Raw genomic sequence first — 6869 nt, 5'->3', positions numbered from 1 at the left:
TCTGCATATTTTCAATAATCCACTTAGTGTACAAGGATGATGGTTCCAAGCACATGTTTTAATTGTCTAATTGCACAGAAAACCATAGGCGCTACGTCTAATAGCTTGACCGGTGTGTCTAGCTGGTCGGTTGAACGGATAAGTCATGGAACTAACTTATGTAAATATGACTTTTCCAAATTGATATACTTTTTTTATTATGATAAGTACTGTTGTTTGTGAAACATTCATGGCCTTTGACCTTGACCATTGTGTAATGATAATCATAATTTGTTTATAATAATTGACCATTGTGTAATGATAATCATAATTTGTTTATAATAATACAAATGATCAGTTTTGAAATAATCGACATAATAAGCTCAGAACCAGTTAAGGATGTATTACTTACATTGCAGGTAGAGGAAAAACATTTTGCTGACGAAGGTGTAAATTACACCTTTTGCTAATAATATAGGCTGGCGAATTTGAACTTCATAAAAGTTGCTTTTGTTTTAATAACGGATTTTCTATAACTCAGCCACGTAGCTTTCGAAAATAATATTTTTTTCTGTCACGTGAGGATTTTTTTTACATAATCGAGAAGATATAAAAACTCTCACTTAGATCAAATTATTGTTTCATTTACCACAATGAATATTTTTGTATTGTTGTGTTTGTTGTGTTTAGCTTCTAGAACGATTGATGAAACTCACGTCACGATTGGTCCAGAGAAATCTATAGCCAGTGGTTGTGAACATTTTAAGCATAACAAAATATGACTCTATTTCAATGAAAATTACTCATTTATGTAAAATTACATATGACGTTTCGCAAAAAAAATGTGTATTGATAGAGTAAAATGGATATTATTTTTGGATATAGTGCAGATGAATTATTGTAAAACATGTAAATATTTCAAGACAGGCTTGTGTAATTGAACTAACCTATATTCTATTTCTTAAAGTTAATGAGCTTTTTCATGTAAGATAATATTTTTATCAGATTATGTATAGTCCTCCAAAATCTCATTTGGAGAACAAATAACTTAAGTGAAGTAAAATATCTCTTTGATACCATATCTTATATAGGTGGGCTTGCAACAATCTGGGTGTTAGTCGGAATACAGAGCGGTCAATTTTGTAATTGCTTTTGGGTGGTTTGTGAAACCTTTCTTTGCGCCTGTGTTACCTAATTGTCTTGAAAATAGTTGTACAAGCCAGTCACTCAGTCTAGTTACAGTCTTTATTCATTCCAGTCACATTGAACAAAGTCTATCGTGTTCGCGCATTTATCGTTGCGTCCTGTCTCTGTAGAGCAGTGAGTAAATTGTATGTAAATCAGACAAAAAACAATAAAACATTTAGTTAGATATATGTGCATTTTTTCTCCCATAAACTACGGAGAGTGTGTTACTTTCTGATGCAAGTCAGAACTGTTCTAACACTGCTTATTAATTAAACCCTTTTTAATTTTTAGTTACTACCCAACTAATTTGTCCTTTCTCATCTCCCTAAACAAAATACCTTATTAGCTAGAACCTTCCAGTCCAATAAAAAAAGCAACAACTTTATAAAGTATGACAAACAATTATTTTATTTTGTAATATATAAGTAAATAAATAGTATTGTTTCACCGTTATGCAGGTGTTAGAAAACAGGCCGAATTCTGTCTGCAACAAAACCGATAAATGCGTTAATACCTTTTAAGCATGTGTGAAAAAATAACAGCATACCCTAATATTTAATAAAAACAAAATATCCAAGACTTGAAGTACAGCACAGGATTTCGTGTCGTCTTGTATATTGATTTTGTTGATCCAAACCGTTTTAAGCCTTGCGTGAAGAAAAATTTCAACATACATTAACACACAACTGTGAAAGTAGATCCACATTATTTGTCAGAGTGTACGTATGTTTTCTTATAGCAAAACCACATTGAGCTATCTGCTGAATCTACCAAGAGGAACCGAATCCCTGATTTTAACGTTTTAAATCCGAAGACATACCGCTGTACCAGCGGGAAACTAGTCAGAGAGAACTCTATGTACTACTGGGCGATACAGGTATGTAACCCGTGTTTATAATATACTTATAAACGTTAATGGTTTAACGTATTAGAAGATACATCCATTACAGTCATATTGCACAGAGGTGAGCAAAATAACAACAACACACGTGGGCGTTTTGAGTAAACAAGTCCTAATTTAATTAGAAAAAAAATATATAGTTTTAGGGTTAACAATTAAGGTAGTATTTAATGTTGTAAATGTTACCGGAAACGTTTCTTCATTATTTTATGGAGCTGTTAAGAATAACATATTAATAACGCGACTATAATTTTAAGCTCAGAGAAGTTTTGTGCTGAATATTAATAACCCTAAATGGTAATGCCAATAGATGCTTGACAGCTAAATCTAATGAGCTTTAAGAAAGTAAACCTAATTACACGATTATGGATACGTCATGAATCGACAGGGCATACAAGTGTTGTACATTTAATTGTGATATCTTCGGCACTTTACAATAAACAAATATGAAACTCCTATAAATACACTTTCTACACCTTTGTAGTATTTTTACAGAACATTGCATGATACGTATCTCACAAGTTTGTAAAGCTTAATGATAAAACATTGAATGGATAATACCTTTAAGCCTAATGCAGAGTACAGAGTCAGGAACTTAAATAAGTTCCTACTTTCTGATAGTCAATTAAGATGTTTCTTAAAAGTGGAGTTAAAACTTACAGTTTATCCTTAAGAGTTTTGTTGTTCTAGTAGTTTGTTGACCGAAAGCTATTCTATTGCACATATAGTATTCACTCTTCGGTGAAATTGGAGATTATCCGTGTCAACTCTGTTTTTCTTGTCCATTTTCCCACCTATAGTTAGGATTAACACTCGTGACTGGTATTTCTATAATTTAGAAACCTAAAATATAAAAAAAACAACTCAAACAGTACCTAAAACAATCGTCGATTTCGGTGTTGCCGGTTCTTTTAAGTAGAACAACTTGGATCACAGAAGTTCTATGACAAGCAAATATATGTATAAAAGTACACTGTGCTTGGAGACGCCGTACTTGTATGTAATTACGTAATCTACATGCAACACACTCACACTCATGAACAGTTTTTGTTACATTGTCGTTGTCACGTATCTTGAGAAACTCATCAACAAAACCAATAGCTTGAATACAAATCCGAGAGAAACAAAATTACAGATTTTTTAACAGATAGTGTCATTAAAATCAAAATAAGTATACATATAGAAACAAATAAACTAGTATACGAATGTTTTACATAAACATAACATGATTATAAAAATATCTATTTCATTTTGCTTCTAAATAGGTTGTTTTATTGCAATTTATTTAAAATTACATTCACTTTCTAGTTGCTTCACGACACAAATGATCAAACGTTTTATAAGTAAAAAAAATGACGCTTCTCAGTCTGTTTGACGCTCTTATGTAAAAATATCAGTATTTATTTTACAATAGCAGTAGTTATCACTTACATATGGTGATTACAAAAAAAAATAACATAGAAACCAGGCACGTTTCTTAGGCACTTCTTACACGTAGAATTTAAAACAGAACAAATTCACGTAAATGCGTTATTTATTTATTAGATGTCTCTGGAGAAGTAGATACGGTCCTGTTTGATAAATATAGAAACTAGAGACGTATGGGCCATTCTAAACTGTAGCGAAGCAAGCTATTAAGGTAGACATTTCGTATTGTGGTCTAGCTTGCTATCATTATTGAGCAAGTTCTATCTTAGACGTTAACCTACAAACAAGCAGGGCATAAGTAAAGTGCTAATGTTAATTCTTCTCATCGGATACTCACGTTGGGGCGCTTATAAGTGATGTATTTAAAACAAATGACGGTCATAGTGCGATATGCTTTCGTATCTAGTACCTAAATAAGGTGTAACTTTTCAAACTCCAAACCAGCAGGCTCGGCATGGCCAGGTGGTTGAGGCACTCGACTCGTAATCCGAGGGTCGCGGTTTCGAATCCCCGTCATACCAAACATTTTCGCCTTTTCAGCCGTGGGGTCGTTATAATGTGACGGTCAATCCCACTATTCGTTGACAAAAGAGTAGCCCAAGAGTTGGCGGTGGGTGGTGATGACTAGCTGCCGTCCCTCTAGTCTTACACTGCTAAATTAGGGACGGCTATCGCAGATAGCCCTCGAGTAGCTTTGTGCGAAATTCAAAACAAAGAAACAAAATAACTCAACCATTTATACGGACAAGTCAGGTAGGTGTTGTTGAAGATTTCACGTGAAACTTGATTTCTATTTTAACATTGTCTTTGAAGTATACAAAAATATTTGTAGATGTGGTATTTAGTAAGATTATAAGTTTTCACTCTAATATATTCTAAATTCTAAAAGAAATAAACCAAATAGGCAAAGAATAGGTGAAGTGTCATTGCAAGCTTTTCTCATTGGATGTTCCACACTGGAAGACTTGCGTGATGTGTTTAAGACTATTCAAGGTTATAGCGCGATGTCTCCCGCTGGTACAGCGCTGAGTCTACGGATTTACAACGCTAAAATCACGGGCTCGAATCCCATCGGTAGACTCAGCAGATAGCCCGATGAAGCTTTGCTATAAGATAAACACAACTCGTAGCGCGATATATTTTAATTGCTGCTTAGTCAGAAGTGACTTTTCAAGCTCTTTGTAAAGATGGGTTCTTTTTTGTTGCTGTCACTAAATATCTAAAGAAAATGTTTGTTGATATATTTTAGTTTTTATACCTACTTCTTATATCTGTGAATTTAAGTGTAGGCTAAATTTATTTCAATTAATAATACTGCGTGCTTCGAGTACTGTCAGAGATTTAACGTTGTTGAATAATATAACTTCAGCATCATTGCGTATAAGACGAACTTTCTGCAAATACTATAAAATATGCGACAGTACTTGAAGTAAAGAGCTAGTGTTTGTGTATTCCGTTAGTATGGTGTCGTCTATACGTTCATTATTGTTAGTTTAATTAACAGCGTTGATTAGAATGTTTAATAAATCTAATTTTATTGATTTGAATATTAATTTTGATTATTATACTTTTATTATAAAAGTTGTTTTACAGTACTGAATATTTATATGTATTTAGGATTAACCTACATCTCCTAAGCTAGCCGAACTACATGAGGTATTATTGGAATTATGGCCGAAAATGTAGCTAACAGCGAAAGTATCCAAATGATGAAACAATGCCTCATCCTAATTTTATAAGGAAGGAACGTAAGCAAAATATACTTAGTTAACTATACACTTTAAAAGAATGATTTATTTTTTTAGTTCTCCTTCAAATAAGTAACTTGTTCTGATAAAAACTTAATATTAAAACAGAATACATTATTCAAAGCACTTTAAAACAACAGTTTAAGCTTTAATATAATTCATAGTACATATTATTCTAGTAGTTTTAATCCTAGTGTTTTGCTTATGACAAAATAAGTTGGGATTTATAATATATGCTACCTAGGTAACTGCCTGACCCTGAGTCACGATCTTATTAAGAAAATCATTTTACGGAATAAAAGTGTCATTCAAATGATCATTGTTTTCATTCAAAATACTGACTGTTAAAATCGTCTGCCTTTATGACAAGCACTGCCTACTTTCAAATATAATTACAACATGCTGTTTTATACAGTCATTGGACAAAACCATAAGAGAAAGAAAACACCAAGAACGGAAACTTCAAACATTTTCTCCAGAAGTTGTTTCCCTTATTGAATTTATATACGTAGCTAAGCAACAAAATGTTATTCAAAGCTATACCGCCTTGGTTTAATAAGGAGAACATCGTGCTTCGAATCTCGAGAACACGAAGTTTAATATCTAGAAGTGACAAAAGAATGCCAAATAAGAATACTGTTAACAATTTCCGTGAACGTCTTGCAAATTGTTATCTCGATCAGTCTGCAATCCTTTCATTTTTGTTGCTTTCCTTTTCCCTCTTAACTTAATTTTTTACTTACATATTTCCAGCTGGTACAGTTAAAGTATGTAAACCTATAAAAAATTAAAACAAAAAATAATTAAGCTGCTGATTAGTGTAGACCAACAGATGCTTTTCAGCGTTGTTTTTAAGCGTAGCAGATGGAAAAGTTACGATAACTTATTGGTAACAAAGATGTCAGAGTAATATTTAAATGAGGATAATATAAATTCTACTTGCCTTTATCTATGAAAAATATAAAATAATAATTCTGATGGTCTGTTATTAAAATTCCTATATCTTGTGAATTCATTGAAATTTAAAATTTCACGTTTTTGTTATAATAAATCTGCAATCTATGATCCTATCGTTTTGAGTTTTTTCTTTACTTAAGTTTCAAATATTGTATATTTCTGGTTAAGAACATCGATAAACATTCCGTAGAACATATAGTGGATTTGTAAGCACTCGCATCAGTTCCTGTGCTGATATTTAAAATAATAAAAAGAAATAAACTTCAAGTAATTATATGGAAGAGATGTTTTATTGTATTAAGATATTGGTACTTCTAAATTTTGCTGGGGAGTCTCAATATTTTAGCTATTTTAACATATTATTACTACGAATATCTACACAATGTATGGCTACTCTTTTGTGAATGTTTATTGTTTCTTAAGACATGTTCATGTTTAGAATTGTGATATAGAACAGATGTGATTAATATATGTAGATTCCTGTGTGATTAGTCTAATAACGAGCAGTAAAATTATACATTAAAACCTTGCAGTTTTCACTGAATAAAATTTAAAATTGATCTATTGGAAATGTACATTTCTAATCGTACGAGTGTCGTGTCATATAAAAACGTTTCAGGTAAAACTCATTGTTACTTTTACTTTCATACGCAATATGTTTACGAAGG

This window comes from Tachypleus tridentatus, chromosome 3 (genome assembly GCF_004210375.1).
Source record: "Tachypleus tridentatus isolate NWPU-2018 chromosome 3, ASM421037v1, whole genome shotgun sequence".
Lineage (NCBI taxonomy): Eukaryota > Metazoa > Arthropoda > Merostomata > Xiphosura > Limulidae > Tachypleus > Tachypleus tridentatus.
The sequence above is the reverse complement of the archived record's forward strand: the minus strand, read 5'-3'. Positions refer to the sequence as shown.